We start from the raw sequence: 12,643 nt of genomic DNA on the forward strand, positions 1-12,643 counted from the left end.
GAGGTTGAATAGAGGCAAATTGCCCATCGTGTTCAACCTGTTTTAAGTTGTGATGATTCTACATACTTGCTGAATAATGTTTTATGACTAGTTAGCTACTATAACTCATGTTACCCCCGGATTAACCATGTTGATATTTTAAGTATTATAACCTTGGATAGCTTTTTCATTCAGAAATGTATCCATTCCTTTTTTAAATCCAATTACAGAGTCCGCCATTACCACCTTCCCTGGCAGGGAATTCCACATCCTGATTGCCCTAACAGTGAAGATCATAGTTCACCTGGCAGGTAAGTAGGAGTTGGGCTAGAGCTGTGGAGGATTGCTGCTCGGGCACCCCCTGTCAAGTGAAGGAGATCCAACTGAGGCAGCACAAGGGAACTCTCGAAAGAAGAACAAGGCTAGAGGAAGATCTGAGACAAAGAAATCTGACTTTTACCAGAGCTGACCAGAGGAAAGCACAAACACAGTCCCCCACTACCACAAATAATGCAGTCGAGTTTCCCACATTTGGGGAAATCACAGGGGTCAGCATACCCAGAGTGCAATGAATGAACCTCACCCTGGGAGAACAATCTTCATGACCATGGTATCTCCTATGCAAAATAAGTATGATTTGGGATAGGGCTGGGGAGGGCCGCTGCTCAGGCACATCTCTGTCAAGTAAAGGAGATTCAACTGAGGCAACACAAGGGAACTCTCATCTGGGGACAACAACTGCAGGGAGAACACATATTTTCAGATGAACATGGGAGGGCAGAAGGCTGCCTAATACTGAAGCACCCCCAAACAACAAACCAAATGCAACTACTAGTGCAAACATTCCTGGTAGTAGGCCTGCAGCAGATGGATTTGCATATGGTGATGTCATCCAAGCAGTGGGTCAAAGTTTGCTTCAACCCTCGTCTGCATATGAAAATAAAAATGGGGTGTGCAGGGCATGGCTGCCTTTTGCGGCGCTTGGATGACCCCTAGTTCGCATTAAACACCTCCACCTTCCTTCGGTGTGGGGCTCATGTTGGCTATGCCCCAGCCCCTGAAGCATTAAAGCTGATTTCTTGCAGCAGCTGGGCACTGTAACAGCTCCAGAGCTGCTCTGTAAAGCAAGTAAAAGGGTGTGGGCCCTGCAGCACTACCTGTAGTTTGCATTGTGCGTTGGAAGGCACAAAGTAAGCAGACGGGAGAAGTCAGGATAGTGCACAAGGGCATAGAAGGGAGCGGCTCAAGAAAAGAGAAGTGGAAACAGACAGCAAACTAGGCTGGAGAGAGACCTGAGACAAAGAGATCTGAATTATACGAGAGCCGACCAGAGGAAACACAAATTATGTAATCAAGTGTCCCACATTTGGGGAAATCGTAGGAGCAGCACACCCAGAGTGCATTGGGTGAGCCTTGCCCTGGGAGAAGCACCTTCCTGATCATAGTATCTCACCTGGCAGGTAAGTAGGAGTTGGGCTAGAGCTGGGGAGGGTCGCTGTTCGGGCACCCCCCTGTCAAGTGAAGGAGATCCAACTGAGGCAGCACAAGGAAACTCTCGAAAAAAGAACAAGGCTAGAGGAAGATCTGAGACAAAGAAATCTGACTTTTACCAGAGCTGACCAGAGGAAAGCACAAACACAGTCCCCCACTACCACAAATAATGCAGTCGAGTTTCCCACATTTGGGGAAATCACAGGGGTCAGCATACCCAGAATGCAATGAATGAACCTCACCCTGGGAGAACAATCTTCATGACAATGGTATCTCCTATGCAAAATAAGTATGATTTGGGATAGGGCTGGGGAGGGCCGCTGCTCAGGCACATCTCTGTCAAGTAAAGGAGATTCAACTGAGGCAGCACAAGGGAACTCTCATCTGGGGACAACAACTGCAGGGAGAACAGATATTTTCAGATGAACATGGGAGAGCAGAAGGCTGCCTAATACTGAAGCACCCCCAAACAACAAACCAAATGCAACAACTAGTACAAGCATTCCTGGGAAAAGGTCTGCAGAAGACGGATTTGCATACGGTGATGTCATCCAAGCAGTGGGCCAAAGTTGGCTGGAACCCTCATCTGCATATGAAAAGAGAAAAGGGGTATGCAGGGCATGGCGGCCTTTTGCGGCGCTTGGATGACCCTTAGTTCGCATTAAACACCTCCACCCTCCGTCGGTGTGGGGCTCATGTTGGCTATGCCCCAGCCCCTGAAGCATTCAAGCTGATTTCTTGCAGCAGCTGGGCACTGTAACAGCTCCAGAGCTGCTCTGAAAGGCAAGTAAAAGGGTGTGGGCCCTGCAGCACTACCTGTAGTTTGCATTGTGCGTTGGAAGGCACAAAGTAAGCAGACAGGAGAAGTCAGGAGAGTGCACAAGGGCATAGAAGGCAGCGGCTCAAGAAAAGAGAAGTGGAAACAGACAGCAAACTAGGCTGGAGAGAGACCTGAGACAAAGAGATCTGAATTATACGAGAGCCGACCAGGGGAAACACAAATTATGCAGTCAAGTTTCCCACATTTGGGGAAATCGCAGGAGCAGCACACCCAGAGTGCAATGGGTGAGCCTTGCCCTGGGAGAAGCACCTTCATGATCATAGTATCTCACCTGGCAGGTATGTAGGAGTTGGGCTAGAGCTGGGGAGGGTCGCTGCTTGGGTACCCCCCTGTCAAGTGAAGGAGATCAAACTGAGGCAGCACAATGGAACTCTCGAAAGAAGAACAAGGCTAGAGGAAGATCTGAGACAAAGAAATCTGACTTTTACCAGAGCTGACCAGAGGAAAACACAAACACAGTCCCCCACTACCACAAATAATGCAGTTGAGTTTCCCACATTTGGGGAAATCACAGGGGTCAGCATACCCAGAATGCAATGAATGAACCTCACCCTGGGAGAACAATCTTTATGACCATGGTATCTCCTATGCAAAATAAGTATGATTTGGGAATTGGCTGGGGAGGGCCGCTGCTCAGGCACATCTCTGTCAAGTAAAGGAGATTCAACTGAGGCAGCACAAAGGAACTCTCATCTGGGGACAACAACTGCCGGGAGAACACATATTTTCAGATGAACATGGGAGGGCAGAAGGCTGCCTAATACTGAAGCACCCCCAAACAACAAACCAAATGCAACAACTAGTACAAGCATTCCTGGGGGAAGGTCTGCAGAAGACGGATTTGCATACAGTGATGTCATCCAAGCAGTGGGCCAAAGTTGGCTGGAACCCTCATCTGCATATGAAAAGAGAAAAGGGGTATGCAGGGCATGGCGGCCTTTTGCGGCGCTTGGATGACCCTTAGTTCGCATTAAACACCCCCACCCTCCTTCGGTGTGGGGCTCATGTTGGCCATGCCCCAGCCCCTGAAGCATTCAAGCTGATTTCTTTCAGCAGCTTGGCACTGTAACAGCTCCAGAGCTGCTCTGTAAGGCAAGTAAAAGGGTGTGGGCCCTGCAGCACTACCTGTAGTTTGCATTGTGCATTGGAAGGCACAAAGTAAGCAGACAGGAGGAGAAGTCAGGATAGTGCACAAGGGTGTAGAAGGGAGGGGCTCAAGAAAAAAGAAGTGGAAACAGACAGCAAACTAGGCTGGAGAGAAACCTGAGACAAAGAGATCTGAATTATATGAGAGCCGACTAGGGAAAACACAAATTATGCAGTCAAGTTTCCCACATTTGGGGAAATCGCAGGGGCAGCACACCCAGAGTGCAATGGGTGAGCCTTGCCCTGGGAGAAGCAACTTCATGATCATAGTATCTCACCTGGCAGGTAAGTAGGAGTTGGGCTAGAGCTGGGGAGGGTCGCTGCTCGGGCACCCCCCTGTCAAGTGAAGGAGATCCAACTGAGGCAGCACAAGGGAACTCTTGAAAGAAGAACAAGGCTAGAGGAAGATCTGAGACAAAGAAATCTGACTTTTACCAGAGCTGACCAGAGGAAAGCACAAACACAGTCCCCCACTACCACAAATAATGCAGTTGAGTTTCCCACATTTGGGGAAATCACAGAGGTAAGCTACCCAGAATGCAATGAATGAACCTAACCCTGGGAGAACAATCTTCATGACCATGGTATCTCCTATGCAAAATAAGTATGATTTGGGATAGGGCTGGGGAGGGCCGCTGCTCAGGCACATCTCTGTCAAGTAAAGGAGATTCAACTGAGGCAGCACAAGGGAACTCTCATCTGGGGACAACAACTGCAGGGAGAACACATATTTTCAGATGAACATGGGAGGGCAGAAGGCTGCCTAATACTGAAGCACCCCCAAACAACAAACCAAATGCAACAACTAGTGCAAGCATTCCTGGGGGAAGGCCTGCCGCAGATGGATTTGCATATGGTGATGTCATCCAAGCAGTGGGTCAAAGTTGGCTTCAACCCTCGTCTGCATATGAAAAGAGAAAAGGGGCATGCAGGGCATGGCGGCCTTTTGCGGCGCTTGGCTGACCCCTAGTTTGCATTAAACACCTCCACCCTCCGTCGGTGTGGGGCTCTTGTTGGCTATGCCCCAGCACCTGAAGCATTCAAGCTGATTTCTTGCTGCAGCTGGGCACTGTAACAGCTCCAGAGCTGCTCTGTAAGGCAAGTAAAAGGGTGTGGGCCCTGCAGCACTACCTGTAGTTTGCATTGTGCGTTGGACGGCACAAAGTAAGCAGACAGGAGAAGTCAGGAGAGTGCACAAGGGTATAGAAGGCAGCGGCTCAAGAAAAGAGAAGTGGAAACAGACAGCAAACTAGGCTGGAGAGAGACCTGAGACAAAGAGATCTGAATTATACGAGAGCCGACCAGGGGAAACACAAATTATGCAGTCAAGTTTCCCACAGGAGTATATAGGATACGACCCAGTGGTACCTGACGACATAGATACTAACAGCTATTTAATAACATTACGCTAGAAAGTGATTATTAGCAACATATATATCTATATAAACAACCCCGCCAGGGTTGTGCCTTCAAAAATAATCACACACGGACACGCTTTTTAAACCTTTTTTTCACATCTCTTTATTCTTCTTATGCACATGTATGTTAGTTCTGTGATTTTAACCTTTATGTTTCACTGCAGTTTGGGATAATAATATTAATATTTATCCAATTTTAATACATACTTAATAAAGGTTATATTTTATGATTCATTCATTCTGTCCAGTGCGTCAACAGTGCAGATTTCTTCTTGTTTTTTCTCCCAAATTCTATAACAATGACAGTAAATGTTGTTTCTTTTCAAACAGAACTTTCTTGACCATGCTTCTTTTTTGAAAGATCTGGGAGCACATGGAAAACAGTACAAACCATGCAGTATCACAAGAGCCTTTATTTGATCTTTCATGAAGATAGAGCAGAATTGAGGACACGTCAACAATTTCTGCCGAAGGTGGTTCATCTTTCCACATGGTGCCTTGGGCCACTGACACCTTCGTTGAGTCAAAGTCTCTGGCTGTGGTCAGAACTTTGAAAATTTATGTCACCAGAACGGTTCAGATTAGGAAAACAGAGGCTCTGTTTGTCCTGTATGCTCCCAACAGGATTGGGTGTCCTGCGTCCATGTAGACCATTATGCGCTGGATCTGTGGTAAGATTCAGCATGCTCATTCCACGGCAGGATTGCCGTTACTGAATTAGGTGAAGACCCATTCTACTAGAAAGGTGGGTTCATCCTGGGCAGCTGGTCGGGGAGTCTCGGCATTGCAACTTTGCCGAGCAGCTATTTAGTAAACACTTTTGCTAAGTTTTAAAAGTTTTAGAGTAAAGGAGATTCAACTGAGGCAGCACAAGGGAACTCCCATCTGGGGACAACAACTGCAGTGAGAACACATATTTTCAGATGAACATGGGAGGGCAGAAGGCTGCCTAATACTGAAGCACCCCCAAACAACAAACCAAATGCAACAACTAGTACAAGCATTCCTGGGGGAAGGTCTGCAGAAGACGGATTTGCATACAGTGATGTCATCCAAGCAGTGGGCCAAAGTTGGCTGGAACCCTCATCTGCATATGAAAAGAGAAAAGGGGTATGCAGGGCATGGCGGCCTTTTGCGGCGCTTGGATGACCCTTAGTTCGCATTAAACACCCCCACCCTCCTTTGGTGTGGGGCTCATGTTGGCCATGCCCCAGCCCCTGAAGCATTCAAGCTGATTTCTTGCAGCAGCTTGGCACTGTAACAGCTCCAGAGCTGCTCTGTAAGGCAACTAAAAGGGTGTGGGCCCTGCAGCACTACCTGTAGTTTGCATTGTGCATTGGAAGGCACAAAGTAAGCAGACAGGAGGAGAAGTCAGGATAGTCCACAAGGGTATAGAAGGGAGGGGCTCAAGAAAAAAGAAGTGGAAACAGACAGCAAACTAGGCTGGAGAGAGACCTGAGACAAAGAGATCTGAATTATATGAGAGCCGACCAGGGGAAACACAAATTATGCAGTCAAGTTTCCCACATTTGGGGAAATCGCAGGGGCAGCACACCCAGGTGAGATACTATAATCAGGACGGTGCTTCTCCCAGGGCAAGGCTCACCCATTGCACTCTGGGTGTGCTGCTCCTACGATTTCCCCAAATGTGGGACACTTGACTGCATAATTTGTGTTTCCTCTGGTCGGCTCTCGTATAATTCAGATCTCTTTGTCTCAGGTCTCTCTCCAGCCTAGTTTGCTGTCTGTTTCCACTTCTTTTTTTCTTGAGCCCCTCCCTTCTATACCCTTGTGCACTATCCTGACTTCTCCTCCTGTCTGCTTACTTTGTGCCTTCCAATGCACAATGCAAACTACAGGTAGTGCTGCAGGGCCCACACCCTTTTACTTGCCTTACAGAGCAGCTCTGGAGCTGTTACAATGCCCAGCTGCTGCAAGAAATCAGCTTGAATGCTTCATGGGATGGGGCATGGCCAACATGAGCCCCACACCAAAGGAGGGTGGGGGTGTTTAATGCGATCTAGGGGTCATCCAAGCACCGCAAAAGGCTGCCATGCCCTGCACGCCCCTTTTCTCTTTTCATAAGCAGATGAGGGTTGAAGCCAACTTTGACCCACTGCTTGGATAACATCACCATATGCAAATCCATCTGCTGCAGGCCTTCCCCCAGGAATGCTTGCACTAGTTGTTGCATTTGGTTTGTTGTTTGGGGGTGCTTCAGTATTAGGCAGCCTTCTGCCCTCCCATGTTCATCTGAAAATATGTGTTCTCCCTGCAGTTGTTGTCCCCAGATGAGAGTTCCCTTGTGCTGCCTCAGTTGAATCTCCTTTACTTGACAGAGATGTGCCTGAGCAGCGGCCCTCCCCAGCCCTATCCCAAATCATACTTATTTTGCATAGGAGACACCATGGTCATGAAAATTGTTCACCCAGGGTGAGTTTCATTCATTGCATTCTGGGTATGCTGACCCCTGTGATTTCCCCAAATGTGGGAAACTCGCCTGCATTATTTGTGGTAGTGGGGGACTGTGTTTGTGTTTTCCGCTGGTCAGCTCTGGTAAAAGTCAGATTTCTTTGTCTCAGATCTTCCTCTAGCCTTGTTCTTCTTTCGAGAGTTCCATTGTGCTGCCTCAGTTGGATCTCCTTCACTTGACAGGGGGGTGCCCGAGCAGCGACCCTCCCCAGCTCTAGCCCAACTCCTACTTACCTGCCAGGTGAGATACTATGATCTTGAAGGTGCTTCTCCCAGGGCAAGGCTCACCCATTGCACTCTGGGTGTGCTGCCCCTGCGATTTCCCCAAATGTGGGAAACTTGACTGCATAATTTGTGTTTCCCCTGGTCGGCTCTCGTATAATTCAGATCTCTTTGTCTCAGGTCTCTCTCCAGCCTAGTTTGCTGTCTGTTTCCACTTCTCTTTTCTTGAGCCGCTCCCTTCTATGCCCTTGCGCACTATCCTGACTTCTCCCGTCTGCTTACTTTGTGCCTTCCAACGCACAATGCGAACTACAGGTAGTGCTGCAGGGCCCACACCCTTTTATTTGCCTTACAGAGCAGCTCTGGAGCTGTTACAGTGCCCAGCTGCTGCAAGAAATCAGCTTGAATGCTTCAGGGGCTGGGGCATAGCCAACATGAGCCCCACACCGAAGGAGGGTGGAGGTGTTTAATGCGAACTAGGGGTCATCCAAGCGCCGCAAAAGGCCGCCATGCCCTGCATAACCCTTTTCTCTTTTCATATGCAGATGAGGGTACCAGCCAACTTTGGCCCACTGCTTGGATGACATCACCGTATGCAAATTCGTCTCCTGCAGACCTTCCCCCAGGAATGCTTGTACTAGTTATTGCATATGGTTTGATATTTGATGGTGCTTCAGTATTAGGCAGCCTTCCGCCCTCCCATGTTCATCTGAAAAGATGTGGTCTCCCTGCAGTTGTTGTCCCCAGACGAGAGTTCCCTTGTGCTTCCTCAGTTGAATCTCCTTAACTTGACGGGGGAGGGGCTTGCCCGAGCAGCCACCCTCCCCAGCCCTATCCCAACTCATGCTTATTTTGCATATGAGATCTCTATATCATGAAGATTGTTCTCACAGGGTGAGGTTCATCCATTATATTTTAAAATAGGAAGGTTCAAATTACATATTTGAATTGCATCTATGTGCTGGATTCAAATGTTCCTCCCCCTTCCTTTCTCAATTGTGCCCGTCAGCAGCTATTCTAAGGTTGCTGCCAATGGGTGTGACACATTAATTTCTTCTGTGGGGTACACTGGACTCCACAAGGATTCACATTGGGGTGTAGAGTAGGATCTTGATCTGAGGCACCAACCGGCTCAAAGCTTTTGACTGTTCCCAAGATGCTCAGCGCATTCTCCTCTATAACCCCGCTTCCATGAACAGGGAGCTCAGTTTGTAGTTGGTGCCTTCAGTAGCAGGCCACTTAACAGGGGCCTGCCTCAGGCAGCCTATTCTTAGCTATTAATTTTGACAAGAAAATAAGAACTTTTTTTATGAGAATCTACAAGGGCTGCAGCAGGCTAGGTCTAATAGACATCTTTACTGCAGCTTCATCACTCCCAGCGGCGCTGTATACTCCCGTGCCCTGGTTGCTGGGTCACTGCAGCGGAGGCTCCGGTTTCTTCCTAAGGTCAGTCACACACACACCGCCCTTCCGGATCACGAGGCCGCTGATGAAGGGGAGCGTGGCCGTAGGGGGTGGACCGTGTGCGCACTGGCGTGGACACTGATTACTGGGCAGCCGCTCCACAAGCCACCAGGTACAGTTAAGGAGCACAGGTCTGGGGGTTTTTCTCCCATATTAAACCAATTTTGTACTGCCCGCAGCGCATTGCGATAGGTAATAGGGCCTGATTCAGGTTGGATTGCAATCACAATAAGCGATCCAACTGCAAAAATTGCTAAGAGCATACGCAAGTGCCTGCATTTTCTGCGGCACCCCGCAGAGAATGCGATCGCCTCTGCCTGTCAATCGGGGCAGGGGGGGAGAGGGGGGTCAGCAAAACTCCATTTCCAAGTCAGGGATGGAGCGGTGCGGGGGCAAGGCTTCAAAATGGGGTCTGCAACGGAGGAGACACAGGGGGCGTGGTCACAGCGGCTGTATGACATCACATTCAGCCGCTGTGATCACAAAAATGGTGGCGGCTTCCTGCGCGCACATACAGTCTGCACCAGCAGAAGGCTACACCATTTTTTATGATCACGCTGAACTGCAGTGCGACTGCAATTACAGCATGGTCAAGAAGGGAGGCGTCATGCTGGGTGGCCATGTCCTGTCACTGTGCAGGAGCCAGCACCGCTCACACACTAGTCCCCGGGTGCAGCCCCCAACCCCCGGGACACCCGGAGCAACAAAATGTAGATTCAGGCCACCAGGCCACGCCCCTACCTATGAAACCATGCCTCCTTTTTACCATTGCGCTGCTTATCTGCGCGCACTGCATTACAATCTCCTTCGCCACCTCTCTGGGTGTCACCAGTGATAGTGACACCTCTGCCATGCTTGTAGCAGCTGGTCCTAAGATCTACGCCTCAAGCCCTGAGTGTTTGCCCTTGTGACTTGTTGATCATCATAGCGAAGCAGATGCTTACAGAAAACTGCAGGGGCTTAGATTGAAAATAAAAAAAATTATGGGTATAAGGTAGAGAGGAGCGGGTTCGGTTCTCCGAGAACCGAATTCCCCACGAACTCCACGTGGTTTACACTGGTCCGAGGCAGGCTCGGTTGTTCCCGCCTGACTCGGAAAACCTGAACAAGGGAAAATGTCATCATCCCGCTGTCGGATTCTCGCGAGATTCGGATTTCATATAAAGAGCTGCGCGTTGCCGCCATTTTTACTCGTGCATTGAAGAGAGAGCGGAGAGGACGTGGCTATGTTCTCTCAGTGGAAATCTCAATATCAGTGCTCATTATCAGTGGTTACTTATTGCTGCTCAGTAATACTAGTAGTGTGTCTCTCCTGCTCAGTGTCAGTTCTCAGTAGTATCCTCATCAGTGCTCAGTATCACTGCTCATTGTCTTGTGCTGCATTGTGGTGCTCAGCATACTACAGTACATTACTAATAGTCCAGTGCTGCATCTTGCTGCTCAGTGTCAGTTCTAGTATCCTCATCAGTGCTCACTATCACTGCTCATTACATTGTGGTGTTCTGTATACTACAGTAACATAGTAATATAGTAACATATAGTAATATAGTTTTTGAGGTTGAAAAGAGGCAAATTGCCCATCGTGTTCAACCTGTTTTAAGTTGTGATGATTCTACATACTTGCTGAATAATGTTTTATGACTGGGAGTTTTTTTAAGGTCAGTGCGCTTAGTCTCGCGTCCAAATATTCCTTTAAAGCAAAGGGTCGTCAAACAGGTTCTACTGTTTGGATTCAGTCAGTTGTGGATGCTCCGTCAGAAAACACCTCTCCAAACTTCTTTGGTGGCTGCTCAGTTCTTCAGAATATGACTTGGGTATGTTCAGTCATGAAATTCTGTGAAGGCAGGGGAGAAGAACAAGCGCCATATGGTGTAGTATTTTGAATAAATTGGAGTGATAGATAGGTATATACGAAGTAAGTACCGGATAGATTCTTGAGATTAGGCCTGTCTGTCTCACTAAATTCTTTGTGGCTGTTCCCCACCTAGGAGACAAAAGATCATCGCCATATGGTGTAGTAACCTCAGATATATCTTGGGGTACCCTCCCCTCTATTTCATGCGTACCAAAAGGAAAATTCAATATAGCATATAGGATATATTTATATCCAGGTAGATCAAGTCGGTCCAATATGATGTAATGGCTGAATCAGTCGACTGTTGCTGCCTTATATAGTATTATCAATAAAAAATTTTAATCCACAAAATAATAATACAAATTCAGATAAAAAATAAATAAAACAAATCAGAAAATCTTAGCTGATTGGTGTAGGCAGTAGTTAGGTCAGTCTCAACGCGTTTCGCCTCCAGGGCTTCCTCAGGAGAATACATCATATCAAAAGATACACATATTTATAGTGCTTTCCACTTAACCACGGACATGTGGACAAGTGGAGCAGGGCAGACTCAGGACTATATGACTGTGACAGCCCACTGGGTAGATGTATTGACTCCCGCCGCAAGAACAGCAGCGGCGGCACCAGTAGCAGCATCTCGCAAACGCCAACTCTTTCCTAGGCAGGCTACGCTTTGTATCACCGCTTTCCAGAATACGCACACAGCTGAAAACCTCTTACGGCAACTAAGGAAGATCATCACAGAATGGCTTACCCCAATTGGACTCTCCTGTGGATTTGTGGCATCGGACAACGCCAGCAATATTGTGCGTGCATTATATCTGGGCAAATTCCAGCACGTCCCATGTTTTGCACATACCTTGAATTTGGTGGTGCAGAATTATTTAAAAAACGACAGGGGCGTGCAAGAGATGCTGTCGGTGGCCACAAGAATTGCGGGACACTTTCGGCGTACAGGCACCACGTACAGAAGACTGGAGCAACACCAAAAACGCCTGAACCTGCCCTGCCATCATCTGAAGCAAGAAGTGGTAACGAGGTGGAATTCAACCCTCTATATGCTTCAGAGGATGGAGGAGCAGCAAAAGGCCATTCAAGCCTATACATCTGACCACGATATAGGAGGTGGAATGCACCTGTCTCAAGCGCAGTGGAGAATGATTTCAACGTTGTGCAAGGTTCTGCAACCTTTTGAACTTGCCACACGTGAAGTCAGTTCAGACACTGCCAGCCTGAGTCAGGTCATTCCCGTCATCAGGCTTTTGCAGAAGAAGCTGGAGACATTGAAGGAGGAGCTAAGACAGAGCGATTCCGCTAGGCATGTGGGACTTGTGGATGGAGCCCTTCATTCGCTTAACCAGGATTCACGGGTGGTCAATCTGTTGAAATCAGAGCACTACATTTTGGCCACCGTGCTCGATCCTAGATTTAAAACCTACGTTGTATCTCTCTTTCCGGCAGACACAAGTCTGCAGGGGTTCAAAGACCTGCTGGTGAGAAAATTATCAAGTCAAGCGGAACTTGATCGGTCAACAGCTCCTCCTTCACATTCTCCCGCAATTGGGGGTGCGAGGAAAAGGCTCAGAATTCCGAGCCCACCCGCTGGCGGTGATGCAGGGCAGTCTGGAGCGACTGCTGATGCTGACATCTGGTCCGGACTGAAGGACCTGCCAACGATTACGGACATGTCGTCTACTGTCACTGCATATGATTCTCTCACCATTGAAAGAATGGTGGAGGATTATATGAGTGACC

General features: G+C 48.3%; 9 non-coding genes and 1 pseudogene across 9 annotated transcripts; 3 read left to right on the forward strand and 7 right to left on the reverse strand.

The window, feature by feature from the left end:
* Window positions 1-449: 449 nt before the first annotated feature.
* Window positions 450-613, reverse strand: LOC135021379 (U1 spliceosomal RNA). The gene has a single exon (XR_010218631.1). It is a non-coding gene; the product is annotated as a U1 spliceosomal RNA (small nuclear RNA).
* Window positions 614-1,284: 671 nt separating this feature from the next.
* LOC135021577 (U1 spliceosomal RNA) lies at window positions 1,285-1,447 on the reverse strand. The gene has a single exon (XR_010218806.1). It is a non-coding gene; the product is annotated as a U1 spliceosomal RNA (small nuclear RNA).
* A 152-nt stretch (window positions 1,448-1,599) lies between these two features.
* On the reverse strand, window positions 1,600-1,763 carry LOC135021380 (U1 spliceosomal RNA). Its single transcript, XR_010218632.1, has one exon. It is a non-coding gene; the product is annotated as a U1 spliceosomal RNA (small nuclear RNA).
* Window positions 1,764-2,434: 671 nt separating this feature from the next.
* LOC135021527 (U1 spliceosomal RNA) lies at window positions 2,435-2,597 on the reverse strand. Its single transcript, XR_010218764.1, has one exon. It is a non-coding gene; the product is annotated as a U1 spliceosomal RNA (small nuclear RNA).
* A 152-nt stretch (window positions 2,598-2,749) lies between these two features.
* Window positions 2,750-2,913, reverse strand: LOC135021670 (U1 spliceosomal RNA). The gene has a single exon (XR_010218892.1). It is a non-coding gene; the product is annotated as a U1 spliceosomal RNA (small nuclear RNA).
* A 691-nt stretch (window positions 2,914-3,604) lies between these two features.
* Window positions 3,605-3,750, reverse strand: LOC135021535 (U1 spliceosomal RNA; annotated as a pseudogene).
* A 152-nt stretch (window positions 3,751-3,902) lies between these two features.
* LOC135021415 (U1 spliceosomal RNA) lies at window positions 3,903-4,065 on the reverse strand. The gene has a single exon (XR_010218666.1). It is a non-coding gene; the product is annotated as a U1 spliceosomal RNA (small nuclear RNA).
* Window positions 4,066-6,426: 2,361 nt separating this feature from the next.
* LOC135021597 (U1 spliceosomal RNA) lies at window positions 6,427-6,582 on the forward strand. The gene has a single exon (XR_010218821.1). It is a non-coding gene; the product is annotated as a U1 spliceosomal RNA (small nuclear RNA).
* Window positions 6,583-7,257: 675 nt separating this feature from the next.
* Window positions 7,258-7,421, forward strand: LOC135021463 (U1 spliceosomal RNA). The gene has a single exon (XR_010218714.1). It is a non-coding gene; the product is annotated as a U1 spliceosomal RNA (small nuclear RNA).
* A 152-nt stretch (window positions 7,422-7,573) lies between these two features.
* LOC135021517 (U1 spliceosomal RNA) lies at window positions 7,574-7,736 on the forward strand. Its single transcript, XR_010218755.1, has one exon. It is a non-coding gene; the product is annotated as a U1 spliceosomal RNA (small nuclear RNA).
* Window positions 7,737-12,643: the final 4,907 nt, after the last annotated feature.

This window comes from Pseudophryne corroboree, unplaced genomic scaffold, assembly GCF_028390025.1.
Source record: "Pseudophryne corroboree isolate aPseCor3 unplaced genomic scaffold, aPseCor3.hap2 scaffold_370, whole genome shotgun sequence".
In the NCBI taxonomy this organism is placed as follows: Eukaryota; Metazoa; Chordata; class Amphibia; order Anura; family Myobatrachidae; genus Pseudophryne; species Pseudophryne corroboree.